Genomic DNA, 17,212 nt, shown 5'->3' with positions numbered 1-17,212 from the left:
CGTATGTGCCAAATTCATACGCTGCCATCAATATGGCGCCATCTCTTAGTGAAACCGGAGAAGACTTATGCATACACCTGGTACATACCGTTCGTTAATTGATGCATCAAACATATTACTAACATATAAATAAGACCTGACCATGCTCCATTCATTACAAAAATATATATTATAAGTCACTTCGTCGCTATTTTTCCTTTACGTCTTTTTAAAATTTTGCCTCGTTATTTGGTCATTTTCATTAATTTATTACATTTATTTCTCGTTTTAAGTCTTTTTCTTTGTTCTGCGTTATTATTTTGTCATTCTTATGCATTTAAGTTGGGTTATTAACATACCTGAATATCGCCGGAGCTTACAATAAACGAGAATGTTGTAACATCAAAAGGCTCAAAACTTAATTCATAAACTGAAATAAAACAACCTACTACAACCAATATCGGTACTCCTCTTAAATCCACATCCTTATATCACTAAAGGATATTTTCTATGGATGGTCGATACCTTTCTGATAAATATTAGAAGTGAAATGGGCAGCAAATTAATGAGATACTATTCAGTAAAATGTGGGTCGTGATAAACATGTGGTAACAAGAATATTAGTGGATTGTAGGGATTGCATAAATAATAGTATTTTGAAGAGGATTTAAGTATTATTCTCTCTGGTTTTTCTAATGTATTATTATTATTATTATTATTATTATTATTATTATTATTGCTTGGTGCCACATTAATTGTATTGAACCCATACAGCTCAAGGGTTCAGTATTTAGTCCATTATGAGTTAAAGGCAATCGGACGGTGCACATAATTACTATTTTTGGTATATATGTATTTTCCTTCATGTTTTTAGTCATTTTCTTGCTCACTTTAAGTCATTTTTGACAATTTTAGGTCATTTCATAGGTTATGTTGGCATTTATTATTTTATCAAAATCCGAGCTCTGATGATCAGTAAGAACGCATTTTATTCCTAGATGTATTCTTCTTTCTCGCCTTTTCCGGATAACCTGGGGTCGGCACATTGTATGGATTTATCCCTGGTTTGCGACCGGATACTTTTCCTAACGCCAAACTTATGTGGAGATATATATTCAATATTGCGGTTTTTTGTGGTGATTTGCAGAGAGATGTCTTGTATGCAAACGGAGATGCGTAAAGACGAATACGAGCACCCAATCCCCGAGCTAGAGGAATTAAGAAATTTTAAAGAGCCACTGCGGCTGGGAATCACACCAGGGGTCATGTGAAGCGAAGTCCACAATTCTGATTACTCAGCCAATTAACCGAACTGTTCTTCAGAGCTGAGGACATTCATCCGTCTGTTTCTTAAGGTGCTATATACAGTATATACCGTCTATCGAGTTTCAAGAAGTAATGAATACGTGTTCCCGATGTAATTATTTTGTGTTTCTTCAAAGTGTTTATTTTATACGATACATAACCTAATGATTATGCATTAATTATCCAAAAAGCTTCATCAAGTCATATTCTCCAAAAGAGAATAACCTTGGGTACGCGTAAATTAATAGCCGAGAATCTAATATTTTACCTGAGGGCTTAGAGAAATTCACATTTTTACCATCAATACGTACACTTGAAAACTGCCAGTCACTCAACATAGCGCATGAACGAACTGCTGCCCCGCAGGGCATTAACTGAAATTAGTGCATTTATGACGCATTCCATGGGTTGAAAATTCAACTTGGTACCTGCAGGGCTCTGGAACACTGGAGAACGTGAGGAACGTGGAGTTCAGGAATTTGATAAAAAATATCATTACAGTTAGTTCTATTATCATTATTATTATTATTATTATTATTATTATTATTATTTAATTGCGTACTGAAGCAGAGAAAAGGAAACCAAGCCTATATGACTTGCATCTGTTTGTCTAAGGTTAGTCCTTATTCCATTTTCAAAAATTAATCTTTGTTTTATTTTGTACAATACACATATTAACTCACAAGAAAATGCGTGTATAAAAGAAAACGTTCGGATATCCGCCCCGAGCTTTTGTAGCTCTTTTTTAGGCATACACCCAAATGGAGGTGAGCTTCATAATTTATACCTTGTACCAGACATTATGCTATTCTTAAGTCACCGGTAGTACCTGGAATCGACCGTGGACGTCATCTAATAATGCAAACCGTTACACTACGGATGTAGAAAAATGTGAAAAAGCTAAATTTGAACGCTTCTATCCTGGATAATGAACGAAGTACTTGTGCAGTCATATTCCGGCATTACTGTTCTGAACATAGATGAAAATAAGAAGGGCATATATTCCGAAGTCTAAACTTGTAGTTAACAGGCGCTAGGTTCTTGAGCGACGAAGACGTGGTTATGGTAATTCCAAGAATTTTCTTCGCAAAGCAGAAAGTCCCAAAACGCTTTTCAGTTACGATGGTACTTAACGCTCTCTACCAGCACGGAAACAACACTTCACCTGCATCCATACCGAGCGAGTAGACGTGGTTTTATTCACGCAATTGTGAGCTTGCTTTCGGGAAATAGTGATTTCGAACTTTACTGTCGGCAGACCTGAAGATGGCTTTCCATGGTTTCCCAATATTACACCAGGAAATCCTGGATCTGTGTCTTAGGGCCACGGCCACTTCCTTCCAATTCCTAGCAGCTTCCTCTTCCAACGTCGTCATAAAACGCATCTGAATAGGGTTCGAGGTAAAAGGTATGCTTAGAACGACCATAGATTTACATGTAGCAGACATATTTTCCTTTACTGAAGATTGTACAATTGAAGTAGAAGATAAAACAAGTATAAATGAAGACAAGGATGGAGGGAAACAGCAGCTGAGTTATCACCGAACATTTTCGGTGCCCTTAAATGCAGTTTTTCATCGGCGTACCTCATACTAAACCTCGCTGCTGCATCCAAACTTATTCTGTTGAGTTTCTCTTTCAACGTACATTATCTGCATTTTTTCTTCCCTCTCCGCCGCATTTTGTACTCCATTATGGGAATGCAGCCGACTGTATGCGGTGGGATGTATTGAACTATCACGTGTTTCTCTAGGGTTGACAGTGTTTTGTGTTATGTGTAAATGGAAACGTGTGTGTTGAAACAAACATGCTTTCCCTGAGTCAGAAGAATTATCCGGATACTGCTGAAATGTCTAGCCTGGCCAGAAGTCAAACTCAGGACCCTCTGAACACGAGGCCAGAATGCAAAGGAGCCAGATACTGGTTTCAGGATGAGAAATTAAACTTAAATTAAACTCATACATGTCACAAGAAACTAGTTTCCCATGGCAATAGTTGCACGCTTTCCTATGGGCCGATAACTTATATGTTAGGCCCCTTATTATTTGTACTTATTTTGATATATGGCATTCGGCCTGGATCGATAATACTGCCAATAATATACATGTACACACATACAAGTTATAGAAAACACGTTTAGAATTCTGCTCTGAAAACCACAGAGTTCATGTTATACAAGAAATAAGCTGATCTGCAAATGTTTGAAATGAAACAAGCTAGAGGCGAAATTAATTATTTAGCAAATATTAACAAATACTGCATATAGATCAGTCACTGTTACAATGCACTTCAAAAAATAAAACTCACACTCAAGTTGACACAGAATCAATACTCGATATGTAGAAAGAGATAACACTGTTATTCACCTTAAGAGTTTAAAAAATCAGTTGAGTCTCTTGAATAAATATTTTTATTGCTGCATAAATTCCAAAGTTCTTGGTAGCCAGGAATACTGTAATATTCGTGGGATATGGCTGTCTGAGAACGATCAACTTCTTGAGAATGATTTGCTGTTTTATATTGTAACGTTGGCAGGCAAAGAAGTAATGACCTGGTGTAGCCAGAGACAGGCCGTCACACGAACAAGAAGGGGTATCAACAATATGTAGGCGATATAAATGACTACTGAAGCTCCCATGATTAAAGCGCAAGCGGATGATGGACGTGATATTTTACCGTCTATACCAGTTCCATTCGGAGAACCACAATTTTGTTGGAGGGTGTTCCTTTATAGTAGAGTACTTATATCTTCGATCATCCTTTTTCTTTTTTTGCTAGTTGCTTTACGTCGCACCGACGCAGATAGGTCTTATGGCGACGATGGGACAGGAAATGGCTAGGAGTGGGAAGAAAGCGGCCGTGGCCTTAATTATGGTACAGCCCCAGTATTTGCCTGGTGTGAAAATGGGAAACCACGGAAAACCATCTTCAGGGCTGCCGACAGTGGGGTTCGAACCCACTATCTCCCGAATACTGGACACTGGCCGCACTTTAGCGACTGCAGCTATCGAGCTCGCTCGATCGTTTTTGTCACGTAACCAGTCTGATTTCCAAGTATTATGATCACGACTTTTAACGTTAGGTGACGTAACAGGGAGTTGCACACACGAACTGTAGTGCTCCTGTCCTTGATGCGTCTTTAGCAAGCCCATTCACCTGTTCATTATTTATAATGCCACTATGCGCAGGTATCCACACAAAATGAATACAATATCCTCTGTGAATTAAGTTTTACATTTTCTGCACAATAGTAAATATATGTACTTTGGTAGATTGGCGTACGTAGATAGCGTAATAAGAACACCGAGGGAATCGCTTAAGATGACAGACTGTCCATGTACGATTTACAACTTAGTCAAGAGCTGCACTAATCGCCATGGTTTCCGCAGAAAATATTGATGTATCCGAAGGCAGTGACTATTGCGTTGCTACTGAGGTTTCTGTGCACAATTAAGCACATCCTACAGTGGAAGTAATGTTGTTCTTTGAGCAATATATACCAGTTAGCTCCCGAACGCCATACTCTCTACTTATAAATGTCCCACATGCACAAATGATGAATGGAATATCTACAAAATGATTTTCACTGGGGCACTACAACCAGCGGGCAGGTTACGTCAGAATATGAAGAGATAAGAACAGAACTGTGGCACTGGTCTAATGCAACCCTTTCATTAGTAAACCTCGTTTCCAACCGCATAGTTCTAGGCTGGTGTATCGTACAGCCGTACTATGTTTGCTGTCTGCATATCGGCAATGGCTAATGTGTTACAGCAGCGACGAATACACAGACATTGTTATAATCTGAACAACCTGGTTGGAATGGAGCCGAAGCTCCAAACAGACGTATGCCTTCTACACACGTATTTCGCCGAACAGTATTAGTTTTTGCCCATACAAGCAACTCTTATCGAGTGGAATGTCTACACGTATATAAATTAATAAGTAATTAATTTTCCTTTTCTGCATCTTTGGCGTGGTTACAAACAGTAGCGGCGATTAGGGGGTGGGGCGAGGAGGGAGAGTCGCCCCCTCACTCTGTGGAGTAAACATTTTTATTCCACTTTAGGCAGGTGGAACTAGGAATTATTTTAAAAGAGCTATTCTTACAAGCCTTGTTGTTTTATCTGCTAATTATTTCCTTTATTTTCTTTAATTATCAACTTAATTATTGGCGGAAATGCGCACAAAATGCCGTTCGATGCGGCTAACCGATTTGTATAGCACCACGGCCAGTAGTGGAGACTTTGCATGTGCTGTGAGGAAGGGTAGTAGGGGTACACATTTTTTGCCAAGGTCGTGAACACAGTTATAATTCTCCCGTTTGCCGAGCGCATTTTGTCAGTCTGGCAATTTCTTTAGTGTCTGTTAGTTTCTTAGTGTGTATTCAAACACGAAATTATTTTAATTGCATAATCATGCCGCACTTCTATTTAATTATACCGGGCGAGCTGGCGAGGAACGTTGGTATTATCTCCCGCTGAAATTACTATTACAATTGGATAATATTTTACAATTGGCTTTACGTCTCACCGACACAGATAGGAACATATGGCGACGATGAGACAGGAAAGGGCTACGCGTGGAAAGAAGCGGCCTTGGCCTTTATTAAGGTACATGCCCAGCACTTGCCTGATGTGAAAATGAACAACAATGGAAAACCATCTTCAGGTCTGCCGACAGTGGGATTCGAAACCACTATCTCCCGGGTTCAAGCTCACAGCTGCGCACCCCTAACTCAATGGCCAGCTTGCCCGGTACAGTTAAATAGAAGTACGGTACGATTATGCAATTAAAAATCTTTTAGTATTTGAATACACACTATGAAACTAACAGACACTTAATAGACTGCCAGACTGACGAATGCGCGCGGCAAGTGGGTGAATTATACCTCAGTACCCACAACCTTGGCAAAAAAATGTGTACCCCCTACCAACCTTCCTCACAGCACAAGCGAAGTCTCCACTACTTGCCGCAGCGCTATACAAATCGGTTTGCAGCGACGAACAGCATTATGTGCGTATTTCCGCCAATAATTGTGTTCATAATTAAACAAAGTAAAGGAATTAGCAGATACGACAATAAGGCTTGTATAAATAGATTTTTTTTAAGTAGTTCCTAGTTCCAACTGTCTAAAGTGGAATAAGAATGTAATGTTTACTCCACAAAGTGGGAGGGGGGGTTACTCTATCTCCTCGCCTCACCACCTTTTCGCCGCTACTGTTTGTAAACACTCCAAAGGTACAGAAAAGAACATTCAGTAACTTATTAATATATACAGTAGCAGACATTCTATCCTGTAAAAAACTTGTTTGTATGAAACAAAAACTATAAATATTATTATAGTTTCAAATGTGACAAAATTAAAATGTCACGCTTGGATCTACCGGGAGTTTACTTCTACAACTATTCATAATAGATATGCTCGAAAACATGTCCCTAATGGTGCAAGCAATGCTGAACACGTCTCGCAGTGTCTGCATTGACACGTCTCAACATTTCACGTGCCACTGCAGCACAGGTCTCACGAATTCGTTGTTTTAATTGTACAGCATTTTCTGGCTCATTTTCGTGTACTTTCTATTTGATATATCCCCATAGAAAAATATCCAGAGGTGTGAGATCAGACGATCGTGGTGGACCCTGGCAGTGGCCAGGATATCGTGCATCCAGACGTTCCCTCATGGCTCGAAAGCAGTGACGTGGCTCACCACCATGCTGAATCCGATGTTGCAATACCAGCTGCAGTGGAATATCTTCTAGGAGGTCTTCTAGAGGCAATTCGGTCTCTCAAATTTCCAGATAACGCCTACCAGTGAGTCTAGGGGCCCATTGATATAGTCTCCCAGAACACCGCACCACACATTAACCCCTCACTGGAGTTGCATATGCTGTGCTCGATACCAGTGGGGGTTTGCTGGTGCCGAATAATGAAGATTGTGAGTGTTGACGATGGAATGTTGTGAAAAGTAACATTCATCACTCCACAGGATATGCCTGATAAAATGTTGATCTTGCTGTGATGCCGCGGCCATTCTTCTGCAATATATTACCCTGTGATCCAAATCATCTCATGTAGGAACGCCTTGTATGGGTGCCACTTTTTCTCCTTCAGGATCCTTTGTATTGACGGTCGGGATACTCCTAGCTCATCCGCAGCTCGTCTTTGCCCTAAGTAATATTAGACATGTGCACGTTTGTAAGAATGGTGGTTTGTATATTATTATTATTATTATTATTATTATTATTAGTATTATTATTATTATTATTATTATTATCATCATCAGAGTAAGGTAAAATTCAACTTACCGTGCGAAGAACTGCGTTCAAAGTATTGCAGTAGATTCTGCACAACGCCAGCATTGTCGCAGACGGGTCTGTCCCTACTCATATGTACCTTGAACGATCCATTAGTTCTTAACTACAGCTCTGTTCGGCGAAATACAAGTACAGAAGGCAGACGTCTGTTTGGAAAGTGCTGTGCATACCGTTTGCGAGCTTTGGCAGCATTTCTACCAGATTCTCCGTAGATCAAAATGATGTATGTGTATTCGTCGCTGCTGAACACATTAGCCATTGCCGAAATGCAGACAGCATAGTACGACTGTACCACACTCAAGCCTAGAACTATGCGGTGGAAAACGAGGTTTACTAATGCAAGGGATGCATTAGACCTGTAGCGCCGAGTAACATGCTGCGAGCGACAGTCCGATTCTTATCTTTTCATATTCTGACGTAACCTGCTCGCTGGCAGTATTGCCCATGTGAAAATCAGTTGGTAGACATACCATTCGTCATTTATGCATGCGGAACATTTATAAGTAGAAAGTACGGCGTTCGGGAGCCACCTGGTATACATATATATAACTTATGTATATATTCTCAGTGCATTAGGCCAGTTGGTTGATAGAAATTCCCGCAACATTTGCGGCATACCCTGCGTGGTGCAGCCTGTATTTAGTTTATGGCATGGTATCGGACGAAGATATTGCTGATACGAAATAGCATATATAGTAAGCCTCACCGCCTTGCTAGTGAATAATTGGAAGCTAGAGAGGAAGACCTAATATTTGTAGAGCGGAACATATTTTAATAGCTGTGGTCGGCGTTGTTGTATAATGTTATTTAACGTATGATGAAGTTCTGTAATGGTGAGAATCTGACACAAATGCTCGCTTCAAGATAAATCTATCCGATAGCATGTGTCTCCGTATTTGCAGCGGCATTTCAGGTGTCTCTAGTACAAGAGTGTTAGTCTGTGTTGAATTCATAGCCGCTATACAGAGCCGAATACATCGGAACTCTAATGTGTATAATTTCTTGATGTAGCGTCTAAAGCCAGTTTGATAAAATATGCAGCCGTAATCCAATTTAGATCCAGTAAGGTATATATCTAGTTTGAGCAGTACACTAGGAAGGGCACCCCACCACGTTCTACTCAAAGTACGTAAAATATTGATGGCTTTCTCTGCGTTCTTCAAAAGATGTTGGATGTGAACGGACCGCGTCAATCGGCTATCATACATTAGCCCAAGAAATTTGATGTGATATTTTACTAAGAAATTATAAAGCAAAGTCATCACCGTACAGGTCATGAAGGCCCTTGGAGGGGTGGAGGTAATGGCTTCCACTATTCGTAACCTCGGCACTTGATGGGGTGGAGTGGTTAGCTCTACGCCCGGCCGCCTTTGCCCCAAGGAATCAACCTGTTACTCATTTTTGATGTAGTCTGATTGAACCTCAGGACCATGTGCACCTCCGGAAGTGAAAATCTCGTTTCTTAAATTTTACTAAGAAATTATACGGACCTAAAAGCTTGTTAAACCTTGGATGCTGTCGTCTTCGATGTGTAAAATTAACTGCTGTGGACTTGCTTGAAGATATTTCCATTCCGTTGCTTATTAGCCAGTTTTCCATGCTATGAGCCGCCCCGTGGTGTTGCAGTTTGGTGTCTCCAATGGTATTCACCGAAACGAGGAGGAAGACCATCAGCATACAGAAGAATGGTGACAGATGGAGGAAATATTGCTTCCAGGTCACTGGTTTATATCGTATATAGTAAGGGGCTCAAAACTGTCCCTTGTCGGAGACCTTGAACTACATGCCGTGGATCCAACAGTACATTCTAATGTCGAAAGTATAGTTGCAGTAGAGTGTTGATACTTGCAACAAAAGGTTCAGGAAGGCGCAACGCAAGTAGTTCATCGATTAGAATTGGTATACGGACATTATCGTAAGTAGAAGATATGTCTAAAAACAGAGCTACTAAAAATTATTTCTTAATGAAGGCAGGGTGAATGACAAACGTAAGGTTTGCATGACTGCCATTAGGTCCTCGATTCTTGCGCAAGCCATTTTGTGTCCTTGGTAATAAATTGTGCTATTTCCAACCACCATTCCCGTCTGTCTATAACCATCCGCTCCACACTTGCAAATACATGTTGACAGTACTAATGGTCTATATGAGACGGGATCTCCTGATGCCTTCCCTGGCTTGAGTAATGGGACTGCCATCTGCGTTGTCCATGAAGCCGGAAGAGTTTGTGTAGAACAAACTGTTTATGCTCCGCAACAAAAGCCTCATAGCTTCCGGGGGAGATGTTGTAACATTGGGTATCTAATATGGTCCATACCAGGTGACGTATTTGAACTGTCCTTAATGGCCAATTGAAGCTCTTCTATACTAATTGAGTACTTAAAAATGGTCTGTCGGCTGTAGATTAAAAGACATAGTACAGTTTATAGCAGAATGTGGAGCAATTCTACACGCAAATTATGCTAGCCAATCCTTTCTGTAGTATCCTCGTGATGTCTAATTCCTGTTTCTGAACGATTTATTACGACGCCATACATCACTGATACGTGTGTCAGGACTTAGAGATGAACAAAACTGCTGCCAAATACTTCTCTTCTTATTCTTTAACATCCTTTTTAAAGTATGCAGAAGTACACTGCTACTGTATAAAAGTTTCACATAAAAATGTAGTCGAAATTGCCGCAGACAGGTTCGGCGTAAACAACTGCACGTGAGCACCGAGCATTCTACCGTAGAGCCGGATGTCCCTTTGTGGAAACTATCCTCGTGCGTGGTATAGACGAGTATACAGCATGTTCCTGATCTCAAAGAAATAGAGAGTGACCCTCTGCCACTGGGAGCTTATCTGGAGAATTTTGAGCTTCCTCTACCATTTTTTCGAATGTACGTTCCAATTTATTTTATTATTTTATTATTTTTATTGTTTTATTTTTATTATTTTATTACTTATTAATTTTATGAGTGATGGCAGTTACAGTTGTTTGCAGTCGAATCTCATCGAGTCTGAAAGCACTGACAAGTTACTAACAGCGGTGGGAGAGGAGGAGCATATGCTTATATGAACAGCCAAGAGGTGGGGTTACGGTGAAGGTACCAATGTAGGAGAATGCTCATTCAAAATTATAAAATCATAAGCTTTAACCACTTAAAGAGAATCCACAAATCGATCTGTGAAATCACACCCCCATGCAGGGCCATGGGCGTTAATATCCCCACACACAAGATATCGTGCAGTGCATTGGGAAAATATTGTATTCCATATCGTCATGCCGATTATGGAATGTGGTGGAAAGCAAATTGAGACAAGTGAAATCTATAGTTCCAGTCTGAACATACACAGTGATCAGTTGGACGGAAGGGGTAGAACACAGGTGAGTGGGATATATTGTGAAGCAAGGGAATTGTGAATAATTAAGGCGGCTCATCCTTTTCAATCCGGCCGATCAGATCTAAGCACTCTATAGTTACGAATTACAACCAGTTTAGAAGTCTGAAACGAAGTTTCGGATAAGGTTGCTACTTTGATATAACGTTCATACAGGACACGTTGAAGACTTTCTTTGTTTCATACAGCAGATCGAGCATTCCGCTATAAGATATTCATTGCATTCATATTCTTCCTACCCATGTTGAGTAGTACGCCGAGATAATTTATAACTCCTGTGTAGTAGTATGAGTGCTTAGTAGTGAAAAAAGGAGATGCCGAATATATTCCACTTGTATACTTCCCGGGAGGACAAATGTAGCTTGAGTAAGTAAGAACATGATGAGTCGGATTATTTGATCCACCAAATATTCATTCCTGAACAGTGTTTTCGACGGTCTGTTGTGATAGTGAGGGCGATAAAGATTGGGAGAAATAGGTAAATGCTGTGGGATGTAAGTTCGTTGGCTGATGTGTGGAAAGTATGGAATCGGCGGTACAAATGGCAGTGGGGCAGCTTTTGTAGAATTTGGTGGTTCCTTGTAAATATATCGAGGTAGAGGAGACTGTTCCAACTGCTGAGTCAGTGCAATTTCTGTCTGCTATTGACATGTAAAAGTGCTATTCGAGTGAGACTATTTTATTAGAAAATAAGGCATTGCGTATTAGATCCACTGATTGTTTCAATCTCCCCCTCATTTTTCTTCATCACCATTTTTTTAAATTCTAGTCAGTGATACGTTTTAAAATTTTAACTTCACATTTCATGTCGTTCATCTCGTTCCATTAGGGGCCGATGACCTTCGATGTTAGGCCCCTTAAAACAACAAGCATCGTTCATCATCATCATCATCATCATCATCATCATCATCATCATCATCGAGTGCGACTCTGTATGTTGAGATGGATGCGTGCTTCGAACAACCAGTCCTTTGCGTAGGATTAGTATGAGTGACAGAAGGAAAGTCAGACGGGTTATAACGAAAGGAGATGTTATTCGTAGCTTGTTAATATGGAGAGCCTCTGCGTGAATATGCGTGTCTGAGGGTGTTGATGGGCTGTACGCCTGTGCGCACTTACTGATTTCCTGCTGTTTGAAAGCTCGGTAGTTTCTATCTGTTACTAAATGAAAACTTGACAATGAATACAGTGCGGTGTCAAAACGGTACATAATTCTGTCTCATGTATACCGCCGCACCTAGCGCGACGTCCTTGACTTCTACACTGCGGTGCACGGTAATGAAATCGTGATCTATGTCTACACAGAATTACCGGAAAAACACATGTTTCCACTGGACAGCGCGTCCCCAATATCATAACATGCGAAGGTAAACACAGTGATCTAAATGTTAGTAAACACGCCGACAGTGCAATAGGAGAGTTGATGTTCCTATCGTTTCTTATCCTGCAGCGTTTCACATGAATAACTGGAAAAGTGGTTTCAAGTTCTGTAACTATTTAGTGTTCTGTCAATGTGACGTCTACGGCAAAGATAATGCCATATTTATGAATTAAAATGTTCGAGATGTATATACTTCAAAATTATTTTGCTGTAGAATATTAGAGCTAATGAGATTGTAAGCGATCACTGCTGTTTTTGTTTCGATGCTTGTTCTGTTGCTGCCAAGCGGTTTGATATCAATTATACCTGATTTCAAAGCTGGGTGCTGTTTATATAGCAGTTTACCGATAGCCATAGGATAAATGCGACCCACATTCTTTTCAGAACATTCCACGAATTGACAGTATGGACCTATATCACTGCGGCTGTATCAATTTTCCTGGCTACGATAGTTAAGAAAAGGCTCACTATTTTATGACCCGTACCAGATTTATTTTAGAATTGGCTTTAGGTCACACCGACACAGATAGGTATTATGGTGACGATGGAGTAGGAAAGACCTAGGAATGGGAAGGAAGCGGCCGTGGCTTTAATTAAGGTACAGCCCCAGCATTTTCCTGGTGTGAACATCGGAAACAACGGAAAACCCTCTTCAGGACTCCCGGCAGTGGGACTTGAACCCACCATCTACCGGATACTAGTTCAGAGCTGCACGCCCGTAACCGCACGGCCAACTCGCCCGGTGTTCTGTACCAGAAGGAGCAGGATTAGTTTTGGTTACTTTTAAAGGGTTAAATGTGCCATTTGTCAGTAACTCTTCAGCAACCGTGAAATTCGTAGTGACTGATATTGCTTCGTCTGCTTCATCCTCTGAATAAACACGGAGCGTCTTACGTTACTGTAGACTATCACCTTCATTTAGCGGATCAACTATGTAAATTTAAAGTAGAGAGCATACCTGATAAGCTGTTTTCAGTAGCTGGTGGAACATTTGTCACACAGCTAGTAGAAGACACAGGCATATCCATTGGCTGTTGTTGTTGTTGTTGTTGTTGTAGCTGTTGCTGCGGCTGCTGTTGCATCAAATATGTTTGTGATGTGCTTTGATTCACCGCATTCAATTGTATATTATCCTTATTGTAACAAGTTCGTTGAGCCAAGTTAATGATCTAGCCAGTGTCTGGGACTAAGGCAATTCTCCCTTAATAACTGTAGTCCAGCTTATATATACACTCACAAACGCATTATATAAACACTAGGAAGTATGTAAGTCGTCCCTATTAAACGCCCATATCCTTGATAGATACGCAAGCACATCAGACCCCTTGAAACAACAAACATCATATTCCCAGACGAGATTGTAGAGATATTTTAAGAATGGAGAGGTTTCCAAATTATGTTATTCTGGCTGGTACTGTACCTCACTTTGGCTATCAAGCAAACAATTCCCGAAGCTTTTCTCATTTGTGCTTACAGCAAATATTTAATTCAAACCTTTCTCCAAATCCTGGAACTTTTTTTACCAATTAATTCCATTTAATTACAAATACTCACACCATAACTCACAATAAAGGAAATTGTAAAGCATTTCTCTAGTGCAGAAAATACTATGTATTATCTGCTATGATTCATGTTTCTCGATGAAGTAAAAACGCCGTTTCGGAAATTTTGCCTGAAATCTTTCGCGCTGCTTGGTTTACAGTATTATAAAGAGCAATTTGCAGACATATTGTACATATTATTAAGACAGTAGAACCCCTTCCAGTTGCCACTACACTGTGGCACATTTTTAACCTTGGGCTCAATTGTTTTGACTACAAAGGTTAATGTAAAGATAACCTGGAATCAAGCATCCACGTTTTTTTTTAATTATGAGGAATGGATCTTAAGTTCTATTGTACCTTTGTCGTCATCTACTAGTAGAAAATGAAAATCCACATCCGGATTCAAGTCATTCAACCAGATCAGGGATGGAATGAATGAAGCCCAATCTAGCGGCGCAGATAGGAATTTTTCCGGCTGCCGAAGCCTGTCACACTCCTCCGGAGCAATGATTAATGACACAGACGAAATGAAACGATATTGGAGAGTGTTGATGGAATGAATGATGACAGGGAAAACCGGAGGATCCGGAGAAAAACCTGTCCTGCCTCCACTTCGTCCAACACAAATCTCACATGGAGAAACCGGGATTTGAACTACGGAACCCAGCGGTGAGAAGCCGGTGCGTTGCCGCCTGAGCCACGGAAACTATCTACTAGTAGAATAGTCCCTGAATTAAGAATTCATTTTCAAAGTGGAATGGGTAGGTTCCAGGCAAGTCCTGCGTATTCACCGTTATTGACATACCCATATTTTAAGGCAAAAAGCAGGAAATATATCACCATTTCATATTCGAACCCGAAAAGCTTACTCGTCGATCGGGTGCGTTATATTGTTCAGTGAAGACTGTCGACACAGAAAACAAAAACATCAATACCTTTTGATACAGATTTGCTAATCGTGAGGACATCCACACAGAAAGAACTAAATTACTTTAAATTCACTTCATGATGCATTAGAACCCAACTTCATTTGTTGTAAGTCGTTTTACCTTCGGGCACTCTTATTTTGCTTACTACATGTTGATATATATTTTATTTGATCATACATTTTTCAAATGATATAATACGCGAAAGGTCAAGAAATTGATGTCCTTGTTATTAAGTAACTTTGTCCATGATGCCGGTCATAAGTTTCTAAATTCCAAAAGGAGCTTGTGGCAGTCGTCAGGAATTCACAGAATATATATTTTATACAGTTCTGAAGAAATGATTACTATCTCACTGCCGTACATAAGACGTACAGAAAAGGTCAATAAGTGTTATGTCCACACCCGGCTTGTATAGTAACTCAAGAAGAGAATGAGTGCATAGCGTTTTATGTCCCTCGCATTTAATATCTTATCAAATTTAATTTTAATTATTTTAAAAATATAATTCACCTTCCATGTAGATAAAAACCCCATGGTTTCCCAAAACAAACATTATGTCTATAGGTACAAGTGTTTCAAGAAAGTGTAACTGCAAGAAACATATAAATACCACGCATTGATCCTTTTGAGCGACTGTACATGCTACTGAACTCATCTGGGCATCCAAATAAATAACATTTCACTGTAAAAGTAGTTAGTGGGACGTTAAAACCAACATCATTTTCATTATGTTTGCTTTACGTCGCACCGACACAGATAGGTCTATGGCGACGATGGAACAGGAAAGACCTATGAATGGGAAGGAAGCGACCATTACCTTAATTAAGGTACAGCCCCAGCATTTGCCTGGCCTAAATGGTTAGCATACTGGCGTTTGGTCGCAGGGGTCCCGGGCTCGACTCCAGGCAGGGTCGGGAATTTTAACCATAATTGGTTAAATCCGCTGACACGGGGGCTGGGTGTAAGTGCTGTCTACACCATCATATCATCCCCATCACAAAGCGCAGGTCGCATACGGGATTCAAATCGAAAGACCTGCATCTGGCGAGCCGAACATGTCCTCGGGCACTCCCGGCACTAAAAGCCATACGCCATTTCATTTCATTTGACTGGTGTGAAAGAGGAAAACCACGGAAAACCATCTTCAGGGCTGCCGACAGTGGGATTCAAACCCACTATCTCCCGGATGCGAGTTCACAGTTGCGCGTCCCTAACCGCACGGCTAACCTGCCCGGTACCATTTTTATTATAAATAGCATTGTCAGGCAAGAGTCACGCTTAAATGCTTGCAACGCAATAAACCTAGTTTGATAATATCCCACATATCTTCAGTGGCTGACGTATTTAGTGGTATAGCAAGCCACCGCAGTAGTCGAACGTTATTTCACAAGAGCTAAGAATTTTTGGTGCAAAATTAATTTGTGTCAAGAAGGTGCGCAAAAGGTGCAATGATTTACTTTTAAATGTTGCGATTGAAGGTTCAAATTTGAAATGTAAATATTCATTCAAAACAATTAAAGCATATGTTAGACCATAAATTCACTCATGTCTTTAAAAGACGAACAAAAGACAAAGCCACCTCCATACAGGCCATAAAGGCCCTTGGAAGAGTGGAAGGTAAAGGCTTCCACCATTGTTAACCGCGGCACGTGATGGGGTAGAGTGGTACTCATTTTTTGTGTAGGTTGAGTGAACCTCAGAGCTATATGCACCTCCAGAAGTGGAAATCTCGTTTCTTAAATTTTAAGACTTCCTGACGGGGATTCGAACCTACGTCCTTCCGGGCGAACCGAGCACGCCTTTACCGCCTCGGCCAGGCAGCCCATCATGTCTTTAAAAGGCTGCTAAAACTGTCCGAAAGCACAATGATTTATTTATTTATTTATTTATTTGCCGCCTCTGTGGTGTAGTGGTTAGCGTGATTAGCTGCCACCCCCGGAGGTCCGGGTTCGATTCCCGGCTCTGCCACGAAATTTGAAAAGTGGTACGAGGGCTGGAACGGGGTCCACTCAGCCTCGGGAGGTCAACTGAGTAGAGGTGGGTTCGATTCCCACCTCAGCCATCCTGGAAGTGGTTTTCCGTGGTTTCCCACTTCTCCTCCAGGCGAATGCCGGGATGGTACCTAACTTAAGGCCACGGCCGCTTCCTTCCCTCTTCCTTGCCTATCCCTTCCAATCTTCCCATCCCTCCACAAGGCCCCTGTTCAGCATAGCAGGTGAGGCCGCCTGGGCGAGGTACTGGTCATACTCCCCAGTTGTATCCCCCGACCAAGAGTCTGAAGCTCCAGGACACTGCCCTTGAGGCGGTAGAGGTGGGATCCCTCGCTCAGTCCGAGGGAAAAACCGAACCTGGAGGGTAAACAGATGATGATGA

Source organism: Anabrus simplex, chromosome 2 (assembly GCF_040414725.1).
Source record: "Anabrus simplex isolate iqAnaSimp1 chromosome 2, ASM4041472v1, whole genome shotgun sequence".
NCBI classification, from domain to species: Eukaryota; Metazoa; Arthropoda; class Insecta; order Orthoptera; family Tettigoniidae; genus Anabrus; species Anabrus simplex.
The sequence above is the reverse complement of the archived record's forward strand: the minus strand, read 5'-3'. Positions refer to the sequence as shown.